Genomic DNA, 25225 nt, shown 5'->3' on the forward strand with positions numbered 1-25225 from the left:
TGGCGGCGCTACTCATCTAATTTAGAGATCAACAGAACAGCGGTTGTTTATGAATACACTATATACTAAAAATGTATAATACCTGCCTCCCCACTCATTCCATTCGTTTTAGGGACCTCGAATAATCTGAACTGTGCACTTGTAAGCGAGAGAGTTGTTTTGGTACCGTCATTGACATCGATGACAGGGGCAATGGCAGTGGTTTAACAATAACCCATGCAGCCCCTGCAGTGCAGGGGGGACCGAGCTTAAGGGGCACCACAGTGCATAGGCTCCTGGCCTGAAAGCCCCTGGCTGGGTGCAGAGCGTGGTGGGCCCCCTCCATGTTTTTTTGCAGGGGGTCCCCCTCAAGTTCCATTACACTACTGGGCAATGGGTGGTGCAAGTTGCAGTGGCCTCCTGGCCAGGGCCCCAGAACTTATTATTTTACAAACTAAGCACTGCTTTTTACAAGTATATTGCTTCAGAGCTTCTGCAAAACACCGTTATTGATGCATATGGCACCCCTAGCATGCGGGGCCATAGGGAAGCTCCGTATAGAAACAGCATGAACCAGTGCCTGAGGCCAGCAACTGTCATAAAAAGTGTAACATAACCTAGGTTTTTTTTTCTTTAGAAAGGAAAGAGTTAACTGTACAGTCAAAAGAGAAACCCCGTGCTGTCCCTAAAACCTGCTCTAATCAACAGATATCCTGCATTCTGTGTTCAATACACAAGTGTGCGTGAAGTGAAAAGCTGTGCTAAGCCACCATACTCATTAGCATCTTAATTATATTTTAGCACCTCTCCTGCTCAGTTTACTTTCAATACTGCCACTGAGGACTTATGATACTGTCAGCTATTCGAAAAAAAAAAACGTTCTTCCATCTCCCTTGAAATCCATTGTTTGACAAAGGTAACACGATGTAGATTTTAAGCTGCAGCTTCTCTTTCATTTTTGGAGTTAACCTGTCCACGCTTCCATTTTACAATGGTTGAGTCACTGCATCATGAACAAAGCTGTGGCCAGTCCTCTCTCTTCCTCTGTTTCGAAAAGTTACACTTCTCACTTGGCCAAACCACTTTAGCTCCGCATTGAGGAAGCGATCACACCGAGGCTTCAGTGGGTGCCACCTTTTACCAGGCCCAAGACTCTTAGGCAAAAAGAACCCTCACAGGCCTTGTGTGGAACTGTGACCAGATCAGGGATTTAAGTGGGATGCAAAACTGGGGGATCTTTCAAAGGGGCGTGGCCAATGTAATTAAGAACGTGGCTTAAAACAGGTAAGCTAAAGATCTGTGCTTAACATAGTGTGCCGCCCAACTTGGATTTTACTGTTTCTGTCATTGCATCCAGATATATGATACAAGTAACATCATACCTACTACAAGCCAGGACTATTGGCTTTGTCAATGGTTTTTAGTTGCATTAGATAAATAAGCGGCAACTATGGCTTGTATATAATGTTGAAAAAGCTTCTACTTAAAGCCCTGGTGACACCACGACAATGCTGCTGCTCCTGAGTTTCAAAAAGAGAAGAGAAATCCATAAAATGACTCTGTAAAGGATTTCCCTTTCCCTACAACGCTCTCCTGGCTTGACGTCATGCCGCAACTTCTCCACTAGTGAAAAGTGGGCAGTGTTAGCACGCGCACATGATGTGCATGTTGTCACTGCAGTCTGGGGAAAAAACGGAGCGCCTGTGCTAGGGCACAAAACAGAGCCCGATAGCAGTGCTTTAAATGGGAAAAAAGTAGTGCAGGTACTCATTTAAATGGGGTGAGTGGGCGGGGCTAAGGGTGGGGCTAACAAGACATGCTGATACCGATTGACTTTAATACTAGTTGCAGCACATGCCAAAACACATGTCAAATGCGTTTCTATAAATAAAACAGGTTAATTCATTACACAAAACGACAGCCAAACACAGTGAAGTTTTAGCATTTCCTTGTTATATAATATTTGCAGCTTCCATACTGTTATTTGCTGTTGCTTGGCACAACACAATATATTCTCGAGTGTGCACACACACAGAAAAAAAATCAAGCAGACGTGCACACATAATGCATTCCACACATTTCCTTTAATATATCTCCTGTCATGGGCAATCAGCAATGAAATAATAGACACTCACACACAGCTAGGTAGTCTGGACCGGAAGTCCCGAGCGACCCCGGTCCCTTTATTTAAGCTCTCTGGCCACGCCTGGCCAGAGAGTGATACATAGTTGAGGGGTGCTTCCGGGGCTTGGGCGACCCCGGTGAGGAACACTAAACGGTTACATCCCATCCCAAATTAGTTTTTTTAAAACCAACATTTAAACATTCTTAACATGCAAAATCTGCGAGTCTCTGGTTGGGCCGTGGATTCGGCCTGAGATTATATGGACGCTGTCGAACTTCAGGTTCTCTCCCAAAGTCTTTTAGACGCCGGTCATTCGTTACCCCACTAGGACGGGCGGCCTGGAAGGTGATGGCCTTGCCGGGCTAGGTGTCGATACGCCACTCTGACTGCTTCCAGGACTGCCCACCAGTGGCTCATTATCCAAAGTCAGGTCGGTAACTTGACTTGTGCACGATACAGACAGAAGTTGATTGAACCAGGATATGTTCCTCGTTATTTGTTCTCCAGCTCTCTCTACGGTGACAGCGGTCCCCTTCGTTGACTTCACCATCCATGGCTCAGGCTCATAGGGCGAGCTGAACTTTCCACCAGGCCGCCGGGCTCGCATTAGTACGGAGCTCCCTGGAATCATCACCCGGGTGTGTGCCCTCTGGCAACCCTTGGCCTTGTCGTTAGTTTGGTGTCCACTGCCACAGGGTTTCCTTCTTTGTGAGGTTTCGTAGAGGCTCTGCAATCGTGGCTAGGTTTGGGATGAATCTCGCACAGTAAGTGGCCATGCCCAGAAAATTCTTAATTCAGAAGCATTGACTGGAGGAGGGGCAAGTTGAATAGCCGAGACTTTTTGGGATCTACCTTGACACCTTCCGAATTAAATAAATATCCAAGAAATCAATTGTCTTATGAAAGAATTTACATTTTTCTTTATGCAGGGTCACTGTGTTCTGCCAGCCGCTGCAGAGAAGCCCTAAGCCGTCAGTGGTGTTCCTCAATTGTCTTGGAGTCAATTAAAATGTCGTCGCTTACGTTAAGGACGCCTTGGAGCCCAGATAGAATTTCGCTCACTGCGTTTTGAAAGATTTCAGCTACAGGCGATATTCCAAAGTTTAACCTTTTGTACCGGCGTAGTCCGAGATGGGTTGAGAATGTCATAATGTATCTGCTTTCTTCAGCTAATCTCAGCTGGTGGTAGCCAGCATTCAGATCTAACTTTGAAAACCATTGTGAACCATTGAGGTCGGCCAAGATGTCGTCGACCGTTGGCGTGAGGTGTCTTTCTCGCTTTATCGCCTGGTTGGGCATCCTCATGTCTATGCAGATTCGAATTTTCCCGGTTGTTTCGGTTTTTCGGCTATCACCATGGGTGACACCCACGAGGTAGGCCCCGTTACCTTTTCAATCACCCCTTGTTGTTCTAGCTTTTGAAGTTCTTGTTCGACCAATGGCCGGAGATGAAATGGGACATGTTGATGTCGTAATGCCACTGGCTGCACTGCTTTGTCAATATGTAACCGCACAGGTGGTCTCTTAATGGTTCCCAGTCCTTCAAACAGTTGTGGGAACAACTCAAGGATGTCATCAGTTTGGAGTACCTTTACTGAATTTGGGAATTCAATTAGGTTGAGGTCTTCCCCGGTGTGGCTTCCGCCGAGTAAATCCGCTTCTCTGTCAACAACGTGAAACGTGGTTGTTACTTCTCGGTCTTCAGACTTTACTTGGACTACCATTTTCCCTCTTAGGGGAACAGGCATCTGACTTCCGTACGTTAGGATTTTAATTTTGGATGGGGTGAGCTGCGGCCTGGGATTTAGGCTCATGTAGTGTTGTAGGCCCATCACATTGACAGTCGCTCCTGTGTCTATCAGGCCAGTTACCGACAACCCATCAATTTCAATGTTGCATTTCGGTTGTGGCCTTCGTCTTTTCTTCAGGTCATTTGCAAATGACACAAAGTAGCACTCTTCATCGTCTTCTGTTGATGAGTCATCTAAGTGTGGGTGCCGGGGAGGGGGAGTCTTTGCTGATTTTGACATTGACGGCTCTTCCAGTGCTAGATGTCTCACGGCACCTGTTAGTGTTCTCCTTCCTGCGCTGCCTTTTCCTCGGGCGCTCCCTCGACACACGCTTGCAAAATGGTTGGGGACTCCGCAATTGGTGCATGTCTTACCTCTTGCCGGGCATCCGTCCGGGTTATGTTCCTCTCGCCCACAGTATCCGGAAGGCATGCGTCGTGTTGTTCTGGTGGGCCACCATCCTCGCCCACCCCGAGTCATTGTGCGAACAGCGTCAACCCGCTCTGCTTTTACGCTGATGGGTGTTTCTGCGTGTTGATTGAGCGCTGCCTCCATTGCTGTCGTTCGAACATCGGATAGCTCGTGCGACCTAGCGAGGACCAGGATTTCTTCAGTTTCGTCTCTTAAAGCTCCTGCATATTCTTCAGGCACTATTTAGCTATGTACACTCCAAAACAGAAATTGTTGGCAGCCATCTTGTGCCTCGGTAGACTAAGGCACAGGAAAGCAGAAAAACAAACATGTAGAACTCAAAAAGGGTGCAGGGTAGAAGCACCCTGACCCCCTAGGCCTGCTCAGGGGTCCCACAAGGACTCCCAAGCCCCCCCAAAAATGTTGTTTGGGGGGAAAATCGCGGGGTACGCGCACCGTGCTTAGGTACGCGTACGGTGCGAGTACCCCGTGATTTTCCCCCAAAAATAATAAAAAAAATTTGGGCCTTGGGGGTCCTTGTGGGACCCCCTGAGCAGGCCAAGGGGTCAGGGTGCTTCTACCCTGCTCCCTTTGCGTGTTTTCCACCTTTGTTTCGCTGCTTTCTTGTGCCTTGGTTCTACCGAGTCACAAGATGGCTGCCAACACTTCCTGGTTTGGAGTGTTGACAGACAGTGGGAGCCAATCAGCAAGCCTTCCCGAGAAAGTAGCATGCTCATTGGCTGTCAACACTTCTAACCAGGAAGTGTTGGCATCCATCTTGTGCTAGGTAGACCGAGGCACAAGAAAGCAGAAAAACAAATGTGTAGAACAAAAAAAGGGGGCAGGGTAGACACACCATGACCCCTTAGGCCTGCCCAGTTGGTCCCACAAGGACAAAAAAGGCAATTTATTTATTTTTTTAACCCCGGTCTGTTTTTTTAAAAATTATTCCCCGGGGGGATAAAATCGCGAGGGCATAGTGATAAAGAAGTGTGGGGGGTCCCCAATCCCCCCCCACACTGCCCCGGGGACTGCTGCCCCCTGGAGCAAAGCAACACAGCCCCCTGGCGCATACTGGAGGCTCCTGGTGGGCTAGTTGGCCCCCAGGGATCCCCAGTATGCAAGGAGAATTAGTTCCCCCTCTGCAAACATGCCCGGGGGCTGCGTTGTAGAGAGGTGTAAAAAAGGGTGTGACCTAATTACACATTTCTGCAATGCAGCCTCCAGGCGCATACTGGAGGTTCCAGGTGGGCTAGTTGGCCCCCATGGACCCCCAGTATGCAAGGGGAATTAGTTCCCCTTCTGCAAACATGCCAGGGGGCTACGTTGCAGAGAGGTGTACAAACATTTTTTTAATGTAATTTAAAAAATAATTTATCTAAAAATAAATATTTTATAATAATGTAGTAAATCAGTATAAACAATTATTACATTTAAAAACTATCATTTACAAAACCATTGAAATTCACTGAAAAAACCATAGGTTTCAGCCACGTTATAGTTAGGAATTACCATTTAAAAAAACCTTTGAAATTCACTTAAAAAACCATAGGTTTCAGCCACATTATAGTTAGGAATTAGCATTTAAAAAATCTTGCAAATTCACTGAAAAAACCATAGGTTCCCCACACGTTATAGTTAGGAATTAGCATTTTAAAAACCTTTGAAATTCACTGACAAAAACATAGGTTTCACACCAGTTATAGTTAGCTGGTCACTTTACTCATACAAAACCTATGAAATTCCCCTGTTATAGTTAGTTCAGCTAACTATAACTCGCGCGCCCGCAATGCACTGCTGATGACGTCACATATTACATCACTAATGACATGGTCAGTGACATCACTCATGACATCACTGATGACATCTCAAATGACAACCCTGATGACATCATCCTTGTGGCAGACCTCCTCTCACCGTAATATAACCTTTGATACACACGATCAAAAACAGAAAGTAACATTTTCAAAAAAATTGAGATACCAATTCCAGTTAGAACATCCTATTTAGTAACTCTGAAATCTACATACATATCCAGTCGTTCACTAACAGTTCTATACAGACACTCATACATGCACTCACTCATCATATGTACTCATACACCTATACATCATTCTTATTACACACCGACACTCATCTATAGAGTTACTCACATATGCAAATAAACTATCAAACATCCATTTACTTGCATATACAGCTATACACCCACCACTACACAAATTTCTACAGAATCTTACACATACTTACTCTCTAAAACAATCACTTATAGAAACACATACTTATTTATACAGGAACTCTTACAATCTCCCGCTCTCACATATATTCATTTATATACATCAATACTCACATAAACTAGTTTAAAACATATGTAGTTACTCAGACTGGGCTAGAATAATATAATCTGAAATAATTATAGCAATTGCCTCCAACCATACAGCAACTAGTAATAATAACAATCTACATTTGTGGTAATATGTACGAGAAGTTTTTAGAAACTGAATATATCATTGAGGAATTCCGACTACAAGTTCTCCCCCATATCGATTTATACTTTTACTGATACATAACGGCTTATACAATCTTTTTCCCACGCGATCAGTGATGTCTTCAGCGATATTATTATCGACAGTTTTAGACATTACTATGTTACTTAGGGAGAACATACAATAATTGCCCACAGATAGTATTGGCATTGATATTTACCAGAGGTTCGCACATTCTTCAGCCCCCCATAAGGGTTTTCTGGCGCTCGAGTACAATTTACATATACGTGAGTTGCGGGAGTGTTAACGATACTACTATCGCCCGGACAACAAAGTAACACGAGACGCTAGCAGGCCTATGCAAGATCAGCTTAAATGCTACACGATTAGCATCAATCCTAGCTCGAGCCAACAACGTTTAGGGAGCAAGGACGAGTCTCATTGGACCACTAAACATTAGGCTATTGGATCAAGGTCCCTGAAGCTTTTCCCAATCAGGAACCAGGCACTAACCTAGGGAGACACCACCAATCATAAACAGGGCGGACCACAGAGTGAACTAAGGGACAGGATTTACATAATTAAGCTAGAGGGCAACCAATCGCTGAGTAGTTCCCAAAAGTTTAAATGCCGATAATGTGGCAAACCCTGAGTCATGACAACACGGAGCAGGGTCGAATTAGAAGACGCTACATACATAAGGTGAGCGATACTGACAGAACGCAGTAGATTAGGTCTCCGAGTTCGATCTCATGTAGGCTAACTAGATATCGCATTTAGAACATTCTTCATACTCATTTTTTATTTTAATTTTATAGTACGAGTGTCAACTACACCAGAGTATCTTCCTTACCGGGTGACACAGAGGGCGGAATCCGGCAAATAGCGGAATTCTTGAAAGGGACCCTGAGACTTCGTAACTTTATCAGACCAGTAACAAGGTAAAAGCAATACAGGTTTAATTAATATGATTCGGCAAAACCTTTCCACTTAATATTTCATGTCGTACTATTGTGTTCTTATCCCACTACAGATTGGTATAAGCAGCACACTAGTCATCCCTGATTGGAATATTCGTCAGCGGGCATTTAATTATACCATATAATTTTTAACATCAACTTGAGAGGTCTTAAATAAACTCTCACAAGGTGAGCTTTTCCCTTTAATACCCACCGTACAATTGTAGTGTTAACATTAAGAAATCTTACCAACAAACTCTGTTTTCATTTAACATTTAGATCTCACGAGTCAAAGATAGAGTGACAATTAGCGGATATTTGAAACAATTCTTCTGTCAAGGTAAAGGACTGCGAGTCTATTGAGGTACCACTGTAGGTATTGTTAGTCCGCCAAATAGTTAAAAAGCATAACAATTAAACAAATGCCAAGGTAATCATAATAGTGAGCACGACAGCCACGGTAACCATAATAGTGAACCCGACAGCCAAGGTCAAATACAGTTGATGAAAGACTGTAAGTTTATAGTTCTTTGGAGTTAATAACATCACATGGAAAACCTATCAATGTCCAACAATAAGATTGTCATTGATCATGATGATGAAATCATTAGATGTTTCCTGTATTAGAACGACCATGTTTAAATGAACAAGTGATAATAGTGTCACAAGAAGGTCTCTGTACAGTCTTATAGTAAAAACAGTGTATAATTGCTATTTAATATGTACTATGGATTTGTTGATTCGAATACTCTCTATCTTTGTAGGGAAAGAAAAAAAAACCCACAGTGACAGATAAAATGAAATTGTCTTGAAAAAGATGTGTGAAAAAATACAAGCCATCGAAACGCGTCGACGCATACATCTGTACAATCTAATGAAGCACGCTTTTGCCAAACATTAATTATATGAATGTGTATGACATTGTGTTGCCAAATAGTACATTGGATGTACAAACAGTATTGATAAATTCTAAGTCATACAACCTTTTCTGTCGCTTGAATTATGCTGGTCATAATTGTTACTTGTTATTAATTGTGTTTTGTACGGGTATTTAATGTCTCTGCATTTTCTTGTATTGTGAATCTAATATGTATATGACTTCTCATGTTTTTAATTATAAAATGTATTTTTAATAATAAATGTTTGATTTTTATACATAAATTCAACTGTTGTACTATGTTATAATATTGTGTTTCTACAAATTGATGGTCTAGGGAAATATTCTTTTTTGTTTGGTAAATTACCCTACTTCCCTTGACGCTTTACAAGGGGTACCTCTCTTATTTCTTAACTAAGTTACTCATAAAGATACTTTTGAGACAGTCATTCACTCACTAACACACCGATACACACACTCATCCACCTATACAGTCCTGCACACATGCTGTCTTCAAAACACATACAAACAGTGAGTCAGTCATTCATGCATCTGTGCGCTAAGTAATACTCCCCACCGAACCATACAGACACTCATTCTGATACTTAAAAAAACAACTAATAACCCATATACACACTCATGTAGCTACTCACCACCCCATGAAGCCACTTAAATACAAAGTGAGACACTGATACAGATATTTAAATATTTAAAGATTACTCACTAATACACCTATTCACTAAGATATACTTAATAAGTCAATTATTCAATCAATTTTACAAAAGAAAAACATCCATTTAGAGACTTATTTACCCATTCAATCTTCCATCGACCTTTAGATATACATATATAAAAAAGATTTATTTCTTTTTCAGAAAGAGACACATTCACTGGATGATGTCATCAGTGATGTCATCAGGGATGTCAATTGAGATGTCATCAGTGATGTCATGAGTGATGTCACTGACCATGTCATGAGTGATGTAATATGTGACATCATCAGCAGTGCATTGCGGGCGCGCGAGTTATAGTTAGCTGAACTAACTATAACAGGGGAATTTCATAGATTTTGTATGAGTAAAATGACCAGCTAACTATAACTGGTGTGAAACCTATGGTTTTTTCAGAGAATTTCAAAGGTTTTTAAAATGCCAATTCCTAACTATAACGTGTGTGAAACCTATGGTTTTTTTCAGTGAATATATATATATATATATATATATATAAATCACCACGGTTTAGTACTTTATTCCACTCCCTCTCTAAAATACGGTATGTGTGCATCATTGTATATTGATGACATAATACTGTGTATATTTTCAGAAGATTTTAAAAGATGACAAGTATTTGTACTAAGACTTGTTTGTGCACACAGTGAAATTAAATTCAACCTTAATTAATTCTTTTGGGGTCGATTTATGAAGATGGAAATACATTCATAGAATTTTTATCTTGATGGCGCATTGACACGCAGTTAGAATTTCCATGCCACGGACCTTTGTGGTTGACTGAGGAGTAAACGGAGTTAGCATTCAACGAAACAATTCAACTTGTGTAACCCATTCGGCCACACAGTAAGGACAAGGAGTCGGTAACTGAAGTCAAGTGGGTTCATTACAAGTCAGTAGTCAATTCAAATCAATGAAAATTAAGCATCGCTTGGATATAGAATTCAAACAGGCGTTAGTCAATAAGGTAAATCAACTTCAGCAGCATCAAGCACAGCCACATATGTTCAAATGGCAAAGTCTTAATGTCACCTCATCAGGGCTGAGACAGCTTCGCGGGTTGGTGACCGTTTATTTGCAGCCACACCGAGTACTTCACAGGTCTTTAAAAGACCATTTACTTGTTAATGAGGCTTTTGTTCTGTTTTCACCCCTTCTTAGAGCCACTCTGCCTATGGCTGGAAGAATTAGCCCCCTCCCCGGGAATCTTTTTCAGCTCCCCCGAAATGTGGCTCTATTTGTTCGCCTGGCATATAGCTTACACACTCAAGGATAGGTCAAGCAGAGAGTTCTGTGCTTCTCAAAGTCTAAACACTAACAGAGCATACATTACTTAAAACATACAGATGTATTCTCATAGTTCAATCCTCATTGCACCGTTCCAGGAATAAATGAAATTGCACTTCACCTGCACAGTGGCAAGATATCCAAATCTTCTCATCCCAAGAAACCTGGATACTCACATGACCTTCGGTAGAATACTGTAGCTGATATATGACGAATGGACAACTTGCCCAATTCATTAGCTCTTCACGTCTCTGCCAAGATTTTCTTCTCAGACCTTGCTCTCACTAATACATGATACTCCTTTCTCTAGCTAATGAAGCTTTAAAATTGGAAATTCAGGCCTCGTTAAGTTAGGATGGTTAACACTAAAATGTACACTTCAATTACAAGGTTACATATGCATATATAACTTCAAATTAAATGCAGCAATGTAATTGTAACTTAAGTAAATGTTCATGCTTACATTTTGAAATACATGTGCAAATAAATGCAATATAACGTAAGACATAAGTGTACGAATGTATTAGAACTGCATTTTGATCATGGTTAAGCAAAACATTAATGTGCACACATTTATGAATCTCTAGTTTCTACAGTAATTCCAATTCAGCAATATAGTTGAATACTTCACTTGTCATTAATAAAATTGGACATACAGAATATATGACGCTAAGTGCACGTAAATATTGCACTTCTGTGATGTGTAAGTATGGAGCTAAAATTACGCTGCTCCAACCTCAATGGTTTCTACAAACGGCCTCTTATCTGGCAGCCACATTGCTACCCCATAAACTAATAGTGGTACAATATTTGTTTTGAGGGCTTTACTGTCCATCAAATCTCTTTCAGACACCACCCATTGCCACAGAACATTGTTTGCTGTATTTGTATGTGGATCTTAAAGCAGACAACTGGTGAAGAGAAAAAACCCCAATGTATTTACTAAGTCCTGCATTACTACAAGTCACCACCAATGAACATTCTAGAACATTTCTTTATTTTATGATGTCTGCTGGGGTTTTGAGTTCTATTGCGATATCACTCACAGGGTGGTCCCTTTAAATGTTAGTCCACCCAAAGTTTTAGATGCATGCCCCGTTTTACTCTCTTTGGTTTACCTTGCCATGTGCAATATTTATGGTGAGTTGGGCTTCTTGCCAAATATCCAGATCTATGTTTTATTCTTACGTATCATAAGCGAGTTACTCTCAGCGCGTGTTGAAATGACATTGAGGGATAGTTTATTACCACTTGGTGTTTAGTCATATAATACTGTGTCATCAAAATAAGTTCTGCTATGCATGATGGTGGCCATCCCTAGCTTTGGCGGAAATATATGTTTTACAATGACGTGTAGTTTTTTAACAATATAATTTGATTATTATTGTTGCAGTGAGATCGGCACCCCCATCATGCTTAATTTTGCCCACAGGATGGATATATTCACTATATCAAAGTGCTTGGAGTAATCAGGAAATGTGTAGCACAGTGGTTGTGATTAGCCCTCTAAGAAATGGAGCAAAAGAGGCTTCTAGCGAGAGGTGGGATGGGAGAGAGGCTGTGTAAGAGAGTTGAAAATTAGCTATCTTCATTCTTGATGGCAACTCTAAACAGGTGACATTTTCTTCTGCAGGTATTTCCAGTCCAGATCTCGTTCACTCCTGTTCTCGCTCTCCCTTGTTTACTCCCATTCTGTCCTTTTTTCACTTTCTACCTCTCTACCATGCTTTTCTCCAATGCCCTCCTCCTTTCCTTTCTCTTGCTCTCCCCAGGGTCAGAGTAATATGTAAAGGCAAAGGGGTGATATGCTAGAGATTTGCAAAGCACGTCAGATAGATCTCAATTTCTATCCAGTGACCCCCACCTCCCATCCTTTAGCCATCTTTACTTCCATGCCACACCTGCCTCCTCTCTTTTCCGCACTGACTCAGCTTTATTTTCACTGTTGTTCCCAGTTGTGGCTCTGTAGAGAGTGTACCCCCACCCTGACCTTAACAACAGCAAGAACCTGGGTCTTTGTTGATCTTTAATTGGACCTCAGTGCACATAGCACTCATGGATGTACCCTGAAGACCCACTGTAAAACACACTGCGGCCCAGACCTGGGCTCTGTGGTCTTGAGAGACACTGGGGCATATTTACAAGGAAATGTCGGAGTGTGGAGCTGTGGCAGTGCCGCAATCCGACATTTCCAAAACGCAGGGAGGAGCCGTTTTTACAACAATATGACGCACCCCTGTGTTTTCCCTAGCACTGGCACTAAAATTAGCTGCCTAGCCCAACGCAGGCACCCTTGCACCATAGTGCAAGGGTGCCCACTTTGTGCTGCAGAATGCAGCACACATAGAAACAGCAAAAACGAGGAGAAATAAAAGTATTTCTCCTTGTTGCACCATTCTAATACCTGTTATTGCATGGTGTTAGTTTTTGGTGCTGCCTCAGATTTACACATCCTTGTAAACCTAGGGCAGCATCAACATGCAATGGATGTTGTGGTGTAATGCCCACAGCAACAGTCATTGCATACCCCTTTCATGCAAAGTGCAGCATGTAAAGGGGCAGTATTTACAATGAAAGTGGCTTAGCACCGCATTGTAAATATGGAGAAGGGCATAGCGCAACCAGAATGTTGCTGAAAGTGATGTTCTGGTGGCGCTATCCTCTTGTAACTATACCCCACTGTGTGCATCCATACTTTATGAGCCTGTCTGCTGTCCGCTCACTAGGGTGTGCAGGACTGACAGCAGTGGCAGTAGAAAGATTGTAATGGCAGAACAGTAATGACAGAACAGGCCTTTTTACCTGCACCTGTGCAGGGAGACCAGCCTAAGAGATTCTGCTGTTCACAGAGATCCACCATTATCCTTGCAAAGGGATTCTTCGCTTCATCCATTTGTAATGTGTAAACCACCTGTGTCCATACATGATGCACTTGTAGTAAGGTGTGTAAGTGAAGCGTATGATGGAGGATTAGAGGGAGATTGCTAGATAGCAGATGGAGATTGCAGGGCTCTCCCAAAACATTTCTGAAGCCTTACTGGTGCACCTGACTCTAGGGCCTGGAGGGTTTGAAATAGAGGGTCCTTCTGAAATGTAGGTAAAGCTCCTGTCCTTTCCTGCTCCTTTGTTCCCTAGATGTTTTACCCCAATTGTTAATCCTCTTAACCCACTTGAGCTAAGTCTCTTCCTTTTTTCTGCTCTTGTTTTGGGCATCTCCTAACAGGAGACTCGCAGTGCCACCACCCTTCCTGCTATTATGGAATCAACAAAGACTATGGTTGGACCAGTCTGGGAGGAATAAGTCAAAGGCAAGAACGGCCTGCCATAACTGGTTTGACAGCTGGACCTTTGGAAGACACAATCACTGTCTGAAAACGTAAACTAAATAGAGGGTCAAAACAACTAGATAAGGTGTGAAGATTTCCCTCTACCAGAACCTAGGGTCTCACACAAGTGGGGACTTAGAAACCCTGTGATCCATAGTTGGAGTCACTGCAGTCAACAACCCTCCACAAGGTTCACCATCAGGAATCTGGAGGTTCTGCAACTTGTCAGGAAGAGTGCTGCCATGAGGGAAGGAGCTCACTGACTGCTGAGAAGAAATACTGGAGGTCCCCTAGCATGAGGAAGACCCGGCTTAGAAACAAACAGACCTGTGAGCAGCTGAGGCAGGAAGAACTTAAAGCTGTGTGCTGCGGCCCAGGGAAGAAAGAGCACTGCTGAGTCAGCTGGTCATACCTTGAGATGTTAGTTATCCTGAAGTGTGCCAGAGAAACCGGAGCTCCTGAGGTGGCTGAGTGCAATGTGTGCTAACACAACCACAGGCCACCTTGGAAGAGAGTCATAGTGACTGTGCTGTTCGGACTGCAGTTGGTGATCACAAGAGAGAGAACAACAGTGCCTCAACACTTTTGGCTCTTGACCAGTTACCGTGAACGACAGTGGCTTCAATATTCATTGGATCCCCTTTGACAAGGGATGGGTTCTTTGCCTAACTAGTTTTTGTTACCCCAGTGAAGATTCACTGGATCATATCTAGTAGAGTTTGCCTTCCTTCTTCTCCGGTTGCTCTGTTGCCACACTTTCTCTCAATGAAGGTGTGCACATATTCACAGGATCTCCCATTACCTAGGAATAGGCTGACTTGAGACCCTGGTGGTGTCAGGTGGGCTGAGGCAGATTCAACATGATCTCGCTTGGTTGCCATGTGAATGACACTGGATCAGCACCTACACCAGCAGCCGTAGGCTCGTCCTACAGAGACTAAAAGACACCCAGTAAGGTAAAGTGCAAAGATCTGGACACGCCCTTGAGAGCTCTTTTTGAAAATCATTACGCACCATCAACTGCTATTTATTCAGGAGCAGTGGACGGGAAACCCAAACAACAACCATCATTCTTTCCCCCTCTGAAGACATGGGTTGGGATTTGTACAGAAGATAGGGATACCTGTCTCACAGGAGCAGCTTAAGCCAGCCTGACTGCCCCTAACGCTGCCAGCAATTACCTCATTTATTGTATAGTGTGATATTGTCCTCTGAACATTTGTGCCCAGTATTGCGCAGTGTGGTAGAGGTAAAGAACTTTTTCTCCTAAGTAAAAACATTGACTGGACAATGATTTATTAATTAGACTTAAGTGCTTTATTGAGTTCTGAGTCTCTAACTACACACCACCTCCCTGGATTAACCTTGCACTGCTTGACACTACTTCGCTCAGGATCAAGTGCTAGAGTTGCTGTAAAGTTCTTAGTTTTGGCTCAATAGCAAGGAAAACCCAAGGACATATAAATAGGTAAATGGCCCTCATTGTTACAGTCTGGTCCAAGTAATCCTTGTCTGCACTTGGACTCCAGAAAGAGTTCCCACATCCATTCAACACCTCCCAATTTGCACTACTCTTTAGTCACATTTCACGCCTGCTTCCTGCTACTATTCACCATCTTTACTTCCATTCAGCGTCTTCCTCTTTCAGTTCTCTATTTTTACGTCCATTGGATGAAAGCCTTCACCCATTTCCACAGTTACTTACATTTTAGACTGCCCTCTTTCCAATTTTCACTCATTTTTACTTCAATTTGACAAATCCCTCCTGCCATTTTTCACCCATTGTTACTTCCGTTCAACACCTATATCCTCCCATCCTTCACCCATCATTATTTCCATTCAACACCTGCCTCCATCCATACTTAACCCTTCATTCCTTCCATTCATTGCCTGGCTCCTTTTATTCTTCAGCCATGGTTACTTATATTAAATGCTTGTCTCCTTCCATTCTTTGTTCATCGTTACTTTCATTCAATGCCTGCCTCCTTCCATTTTTCAGCCATGCAAGTGCAACTGCCAGCAACTAGAAAGGAAGCGACGCATCAGCAAAAAGACGGAAGACCATACCACCACAGCCGGACTGAGAACGCAAGCCAGTCCTGGCAATTAAAGAGGAGGATTGTTGGTGGGAAACACTGCTGCTGCTTTTGTTACAGGGGGCCGATATTGCAGCACTGCTGCAAAACCGTCCCCCAGTAACAACTGACTCCAATGCTCCAAAACTGGCTCCCACCCTACTGGCCCACTGAGAAAACGCCTGCTACGGCGAGTCCAGCCCTGCATACCACCTCCAATACAGCACTCAACCAGTATCCCTGCCTCCTGGAAGAAACAACAAAGAAGGTCCTAGCAGAACGCATTGAGGCTAACACAAACCACAGCAGGGAACTCTTCACCATCATAAAGGGGTTCTCCAAACCTGCGGCAACTGAGAATGACATTACACCCACCCAAGAACTGCGTGACACCCTAGCTGACTTCTTCCTCAATAAGATCTCAGCTATCTATGAGAACTTTGAACCCCAACCCCCTGCCGCTGACAGTATCAACCTGCTCACACCCATAGACACAATCCCCAAACACCTGCTCACCCACTGGGTCTTTCTTACCACTTAAGCCACAATCTCAATCATGAACTCTGTGCACACAGGAGCACCCATGGACTCCTGTCTCCACCACGCCTTAAACCTCGGAAGCAACACAATTGGTGACGATCTCAGGAAAGTCATGAACACCTCCATATCCTCGGCCTCCTTCCCTGAGGACAGGAAACATGCTGAAGGGAGGCCCCTATTGAAAAAAAATCCACCGATCCAGCAAATCTGAAGAACTACAAGCCCGTCTCACTGCTCTCCTTTCCAACAAAGATTCTCAAGCTATCAACCAGCAACTCACCAAACACCTGAAACACAACAACTTCCTAGAATCCTCCAAATCTTGATATTGAGGCAACCACAGCACCAAGACTGGCCTGATTGCAGCCACCAATGACATCAGGGCACTCCTGGACAGCCGTGAAACAGCAGCCCTCATCATCCTGGACTATCATATGCTTTTGACACCATCTACCTTCACATCCTGATCAACAGACTCCACCACATCGAAATCCATGGAGATGCCCTCAAATGGATTGCCTCATACCTCACAAGAAGAACCCAGAGAATCCATTTGCCACAGTTCCCCTTGGAGCCCAAGAAGATCGTCTGTGGCATCCCCCAAGGATCGTCCCTCAGTCCCAACTCTTCAACACCTACACAACCCCCCCTGGCCAACACCATGAGATTGAATGGACTCAACAATATCTCCTACGCTGACAATACCCCAACTCATCCTCTCACTGTAAGAAGACCCCGCCACCACAAGAGCCATATTCCACACATATGTAATGAACATCGCTGACTGGATGAAGGACAATTGTCTCAAACTAAACATGGACAAGACAGAAGTCTTCATCTTTGGGAACAACACCTCACCATGGAACGACGGATGGTGGCTCGGGGACCTCGGCACACCCCAGCCCCCGCCCTGACAGACCAAGCCCGCAACCTCGGCATTCTTCCGGACAACAAGCTATCTATGAAGAAACAGCTTAACAAAAACTCATCCACCTGCTTCCACACCCTATGCATGTTCCGCATTATCTTCATGTGACTCCCATTAAACACCAAAAGGATCGTCATGTGGGCCCTTGTCACAAGCAGGCAGGATTACAGGAACACGCCTCCTGTAGAGACTACAGACAATACAAAACTAAGCGACAAGACTCATCCTCAACCTCCCCAGAAGAATCCACATACCACCCAACTTTAAGAAAGTATACTAGCTCCTGATCCAGAAGAGATGCCAGTTCAAGATGTTGACCCATGCATTCAAAGCCCTGCACAACGAAGGACTAGCATACATCATCAAACGTTTGACCTTCCACCAATCAACAGACACGTACAATCTGCTTCCCTCTTACTCACAGATACTCACTGAATCCACCATACCAACATTGGAAGACGCGCTTTCTCACACTTGGCGATTCTTAGAATTCCCAGGATCCCTGGTTGGCTCAGGTAGATACTGTAGGCCAAACGGGGACCCGCGAGTCCCAACGTTAGGGAAAAGACAGGTCGCCTCTAAAGATAGCCCTGCTCCACGCCCTTGGTAGCTTGGCACAAGCAGCCAGGCTTAGCTTCAAGGCCAATGTGTAAAGTATTTGCAATTACGCTCACGGCAATCCAATGATGACACCGCAAATAGACTCCACACGAGTTTCATAGAAAAACAAGTATATGTTTATAAAAAGATATTCTGACCCCCCAACACACACACAGTGCGTCGCTGAGACTTACTTGGCTTCCCGGTACACACATTCACAGGACGATCATCTCGAAGGACTCAGGCTAAACAGAGCACATGCACACTGCGTGTCTGAGTCTCGTTTGGAACTCCGAGTGCCCAAGATCACAGGGCACGACGTGCAAAGGTCTAAGGCTAGACAGAGCACACGCACCCACAGCGTATCTGAGAGTCTTCTCTGAGGGAGCCAGCTCAGCCCTTGGGGATAGTTACTTCAGGACACAGCACACAGCAAAGTCCTTCAAGCAGGGCGACACAGCATACAGCGAAGTCCCTACAGCCTTGTCTTAGTTGAAACAGCAAACTGCAGGCCAGCCCCAGATCACATAGCAAGAGCAGTCCTATCAAACAGTCTCTTCAGTTGCTTCTTCCTTGGCAAAAGTTCCTCTTGATCCACAAAGTAGCTCCAGTCTTGTTCACACTTGATCAAGCCATTCTCCAAAGTTCAGGGGCTTCAGCTCCCATAGTTATACCCCTCAATATCTTTGAAGTCTTTGTGCTACAGGGGGCACTGACACCTGCTCAAACCAGTTCTAGGTGCCTCCCTACCAGTGATACCTTATTCCTTTGATTAGTGGGGGTCTGGATTCTCAATCACTCAGCAGGAGATGGGACAATTGTTTTATAGCACCAGCCCAGGCCTCTTCACCTCTAGGCCTACTCCCCCCCTACACACTCCAGATGCAGGTCAGCCTGTGCTGTCTCACCTCTTCCCCTGGGTCAAGACATTCCCCAGATCCTGTAGTGTAGTTCCTATTTTCCCAATAGGCTCTGTGCATTGGAATAACATAAACTATAGTTTAGACGTAGGACTGAGGTCGACTAGGTCTCTATTGAATATGTTAGACTTAATTTAGGTTTGCCAGCTAGCTCAGAGGTCACTAGAAACTTTCTCGAATGAACAGGGAGGAGTGAACTTCCCTGATTAGACAAGAAGGGATTCAGCTTCTGACAACCGCATAAACATGATAACTTTGCTCCCCCAGAATTAGGAGTATATCTCCAGAGTCGTGGGAAAACAAAAGATAGCTTTTTCACTCAGCCAGTTGTGCATACTTAGTTTCACCAGAGTGCAGAGAAATAGAGAGATGGGCGTTTTCAATAAAAGGTGTTATTTATTGAGCAGTCTTCTTTCTCATGCAAGAGAAATGAATTGCCACAATTGCAATACTTGTTATAAAGTAAAGTGCGTACAGTAAAAGGAGTATTATGAAATAATACTGTAAAAGCATTGATATGGTTTCTGAGCCATATGATACTTAAAAGGTATAAAATATATACAGTTACATACAATGATAAAAGTTTGACTAAACGTACTCAACTGGTGCTTCTAAGATACGCCCACCCCAGTGTACCTAACCTAAGCCTAGTATGTCGGAAGGAGTAAATGAGTTGCAGTTTAAGTTAAGCTAGTTTTTGTCAAGATTTTGACTCAAGAATTCTCTAGGGATCTCATCAGCTCCGTACCTTGGTTTTAGAATGGAGGAGGTCTTGTATCTCGCTCTCAGGGCTCGATCTCCTAGTAACCCGCAAGGGTGGCTGGAAACACCGGAGCTGGATTTTCTCTGCAGGAGAAAAAGACAGCGTCTTTCTCAGTGCGTCAAGTGGGAGGGACGGCTTCCTTCGGCACTCGCATCAGCTGGGCTTTGGATAAGTAGATAGCCGCTCTGCTCCACACCACCGTGTGTTGCTTAAGGCAAACGCTGGTATATTTATACCTGGAAGGTGCTGTGTTTAACGTAAGGTTGGACATAAGACGTCAATAAAAATATGTCACTAAGAACTGGTCGTTCTTTTAGTGCTCGCAGGAGTTCTAGGACAAATCAAAACAAAAGCACGGGGAATTCCCAGGTTGCTGGAGGTTTGGTATGTTGTAAGAACTCGTTGTGCTTTCTAGGAGTCTAAGGAAGTAGCCTTGCCACATTTGGTTTGCATTGGCTATTACTAAATATGAAATATTTAATTAGGGTCCTAGATAAAACCATAACAATCCTATCACTTTCAAATCCAGCCAGTCAATCCACAGCCAGGCAGAGACACACATAAATGGTTAAAGAACAGAAACCCAGCCACTTCTGAAAGAGTGGCTTACAAACACATAATGCAAAAACCATATTTAGAAAAAGATGGGTTATTGCAGCGTGAGTTCAGGCATACTAAACTTCACCTTTCCATCTTAAGCCTTTGGGAAGATAGGCTGGCAAATACATTACACAGCCTTTCCATTCTATAGTAATGGGAAAGATGGCCTTTCATAGGCGTGCCTGATGTGTATGGAAATGGAAGGGAAGGGTATGGTAAGCGGGTGCACTTACCAGAGCAACATGGCAGTTTAGGAAACTGCGCGCAGGCCCTGCAATAGCAGGCCTGAGTTCCCTTCTCAAGGCTCGTGACTGGGTGGCACAATAAGTGCTTCAGCCCCACCAGTAGCATTTGCATTACCAGCCCTGGCACACATAGTGTGCTTTACTAGGGACTTTACTAGTAAAGCAAACATACCTATAGTGGACAGCCAATCTCCATTACACTCTACACAGGGAGCACTTGCACTTTGACACTGTTTAGCAGTGGCAAAGTATCCAAAGCATCTAAGTTGGCAACACATGTCAGAAACAAGCATTTACAATGCAATAGGTCTCGCATTAGGAAATTGTGAGCTATTGGTATTGTAAATGACACATTTTTTTAATATGTGTTGGCTTTGAAAATATATAAATTAATAGCATCGTTATTCACAAAGCCAATAGCTTACACTTTCCTAATGCAAGTTCTATTGGCTATGGCAATGCTTGTTGGTAGCAAGCAAGGACATTGTTGTTGTGGTGCTGAGTGATGATGTGGTTGGGCTGAGTCATGTAGTGGTGTATTAGAGTGATGTGGTGGTGTCCCCGAGTGATGTGGTGGTGTTCCTTAGTGATGTGGTGGTGTCCCCGACTGATGTGGTGGTGTCCCCGAGTGATGTGGTGGTGTCCCAGAGTGATGTGGTGGTGTCCCAGAGTGATGTGGTGGTGTCCCCGAGTGTTGTGGTGGTGTCCCCGAGTGATGTGGTGGTGTTCCCAAGTGATGTGGTGGTGTCCCGAGTGATGTGGTGGTGTCCCTGAGTGATGTGGTGGTGTCCCCGGGTGATGTGGTGGTGTCCCCAAGTGATGTGATGGTGTCCCCGAGTGATGGGGTGGTGTCCCCGAGTGACATGGTGGTGTCCCCGAGTGATGAGGTGGTGCCCCTGAGTGATGTGGTGGTGCTCCTGAATGATGTGGTGGTGCCCCTGAATGATATGGTGGTGTTCCCGAGTGATGTGGTGGTGTTCCCGAGTGATGTGGTGGTGTCCCCAGTGATGCGGTGGTGTCCCCAGTGATGTGGTGGTGTCCCCGAGTGATGTGGTGGTGTCCCCGAGTGATGTAGTGGTGTCCCCGAGTGATGTGGTTGTGTCCCTGAGTGCTGTGGTGGTGCCCCTGAGTGGTGCCCCTGAGTGATGTGGTGGTGCCCCTGAGTGATGTGGTGGTGTCCCTGAGTGATGTGGTGGTGTTTCTGAGTGATGGAGGGTGGAGTTGGAGGGTAGAGTTGGAGTTGGAGGGTGGAGTTGGAGGGTGGAGTTGGAGGGTGGAGGTGGAGTTGGAGGGTGGAGTTGGAGGGTGGAGTTGTAGTTGGAGGTTGGAGTTGGAGGGTAGAGTTGGAGGGTGGAGTTGGAGGGTGGAAGGTGGAGTTGGAGGGTGGAGTTGGAGGGTGGAGTTGGAGGGTGGAGTTGGAGGGTAGAGTTGGAGTTGGAGGGTGGAGTTGGAGGGTAGAGTTGGAGTTGGAGGGTGGAGTTGGAGGGTGGAGTTGGAGGGTGGAGTTGGAGTTGGAGGGTGGAGTTGGAGGGTGGAGTTGGAGGGTAGAGTTGGAGGGTGGAGTTGAAGTTGGAGGGTGGAGCTGGAATTGGAGTTGGAGGGTGGAGTTGGAGTTGGAGGGTGGAGGGTGTAGTTGGAGTTGGAGGGTGGAGTTGAAGGGTGAAGTTGGAGGATGGAGTTGGAGGGTGGAGTTGGAGGGTGGAGTTGGAGAGTTGGAGTTGGAGGGTGGAGTTGGAGTTGGAGGGTGGTGATGGAGGGTGGAGTAGGAGGGTGGAGTTGGAGGGTGGAGTTGGAGTGTGCAGTTGGAGTTGGAGGGTGGAGTTGGAGGGTGGAATTGGAGTTGGAGGGTGGAATTGGAGTTGGAGGGTGGAATTGGAGTTGGAAGGTGGAGTTGGAGTTGGAGGGTGGAGTTGGAGTTGGAGGGTGGAGTTGGAGGGTGGAGTTAGAGGGTGAAGTTGGAGTTGGAGGGTGGAGTTGGAGTTGGAGGGTAGAGTTGGAGGGTGGAGTTGGAGTTGGCGGGTGGAGTTGGAGGGTGGAGTTGGAGGGTGGAGTTGGAGTTGGAGGGTAGAGTTGGAGGGTGGAGTTGGAGTTGATGGGTGGAGTTGGAGGGTGGAGTTGGAGGGTGGAATTGGAGGGTGGAGTTGGAGGGTGGAGTTGGAGGGTAGAGTTGAAGTTGGAGGGTGGAGTTGGATTTGGAGGGTGGAGTTGGAGGGTGGAGTTGGAGTTGGAGGGTGGGCAGAGGAGGTGGGTGGGGCAGGGCAGAGGAAGGGGTGAGGTGAAGCTCAGCTAAGGATGTGACAGAGTGTGAAGGAAAGGGATGTAGCGCGTAAGACCATCTGATGGGGGAGCGGCAGCCTTTGAAGTCTGATGCGAGGCACAGACAAATGCTGATGGGGGGAGAGGGGGAGCGGCAGCCTTTGAAGTCTGTTTCGAGGCACAGACAAATGGTGGTTTGTGACGTGGCTGGTTTGTGCACGCGCATATATCACATGAACTGTGTCTAATCCGCCGTTTTGGCAGACTTTTCGGACCGCCTACTAGAAATCTCGACAAACAAACATTGCTAAAGCAATGCTTTAGGTCAAGACCTAAAAAGGTCTAGGGGAAAAGCAAAAAGTTTAGGGAACTTTAGCCAAGAAGGGCCAAGTCCCACAACGATCAAGGCTTGGAACAACCTCCCCCTACACCTCAGGACTGTTTTCTCGATCCAGCAATTCAGGAAAAGACTCAAGACCTGGATGCTCAAATGAATAAACCACCATGCACCAACCAGCATCTCCAGCACCCTGAGACCGTCACAGATGATTTGCAGCACTTTAAAAAATGTTTGATTGATTGATGTTGGCTTCAGTTCAATGCCTCTCTCCTTCAATACTTCACCTCTTGTTTCTCCCTTTAGCCACCTGCCTACTTTAATTATTCAACCACTGTTACATCTATTCAATGCCTGCCTCCTTCCATTCTTCACCCATCTTCCTTTTCAATATTCACTCATATTTACCCATTGCATGGGTGGAGAGGAGTAATACAAGAGGTCATGTTTGGATGAAGTGGGGAGGAGCAAAGAGAAAAGAACTGCGAGAAAGGGATAGGAAGGTGTGAGCTGGAAAGACTTTGAATGAATACCAGAATGGAAAGGATTATAGTAGGGAGTATCAAAGACAAGATATTGAAGATATTGACGGCTCACAATAGCGTGACCATAAATAGGTAAGTGCACAGAGGGAGGTATACATTTAGTATTCTTAACTCCACATCTACGTACCTTGAAGAAACATGCATATATAGGATGTACCATGTTACAACGCATACTATTACAACTACCTACCGTTACAACGCGACCATTACAACGCATACCATTACAACGCATAGCGCTTTGAGGTGCTGGATAGTGGTAAGTATAATTTACTATTCTAACTCCAGTCCCCGTGGACCCTAGGGAAGGTGTTGGATAGTAAATTATACTTATTCCCTATCCTAGAGCGCCCCCCAGCGCAATGCGTTGTAATGGTATGCGTTGTAAAAGTTGCGTTGTAACAGTAGTGCGTTGTAACAAATGCGTTGTAACAGGTGTACACCGCATATATATTCTGGTCACGATATTGTGACCGGTTGATATTATGGCTTCAATATTTAAAAGGATTAAGGAGAGTAGCCTCACAGAGAGAGAAGAGAAGCAATAATGAGAGGCCTTAGCGTGAAAGGTGGTAGGAGTAAACCAAAACTCTTTACTGGGAAAGGGGAAGAGCAAGTTACAAGGGACGAGATGTACAAAGCATTTCCACCCTCGCAAATGGTCCATCAGGCCGTTTGCGACTGGGCAAATGCTTAATGCCATATACCAACCCGATAACCTATTGCTGACTCGCAAAATAGGGCTTGTGAGTCACTATTAAGAAGGGGCATGTTAAGGGCGCCCCTTCCTAATGGCCAGTCGCACAGTTATGTAGGAATGTTTAGCGACTTGAAATGCGGTCGCAAAAAATTCGCAAGTTGGTGGTAACCCATTCGCAAATGGGAAGGGGACCTCAGGGACCCCTTCGCCTTTGTGAATGTGGGTGCCAACATTTTTTAAAAGCAGGCAGTGGTCCCATGGACCACTGATGAATCTTAAAAAATGAAAAAGTAGCTTTTCTTTTTTTTTTTAAAATGCATCCCGTTTTTCATTAAGGAAAACAGGCTGCATTACAAAAAGAATAGTTTTTTCTAAAAAGCAATCACAAACATTGTAGTCTGATGTTCCCAACAGGCCACCATGCCTGTGAGTGCAGGCCGTTCCCAATGGGTCGCAAAGCGGGACCTACCTCATTAATATTAATGAGGTAGCTCTATTTGCGACCCAATGGGAATCGCAAAATGTGTCATGTGTACATGAGTGTTTGTGATTTCCAAATTGCGAAGTTGAAGGATTAAAGAGCTAAGCTTTGTAGAGAGAATTAAGAAGGAGTACGATACAAGGCCATGTAGAGAGCTATGGGTAGGAGTAAAGAGATAAGCCTTGTCGAAAGAGGTGGGAAGGAGTATGAAGCAAGGTCTTTTAGAGAGAGTTGGGAGGAAGTAAAGAGCTCATCCTTGTAGAGAGCAGCGGA

Source organism: Lissotriton vulgaris, chromosome 1_1 (genome assembly GCF_964263255.1).
Source record: "Lissotriton vulgaris chromosome 1_1, aLisVul1.2, whole genome shotgun sequence".
Classification (NCBI taxonomy): domain Eukaryota; kingdom Metazoa; phylum Chordata; class Amphibia; order Caudata; family Salamandridae; genus Lissotriton; species Lissotriton vulgaris.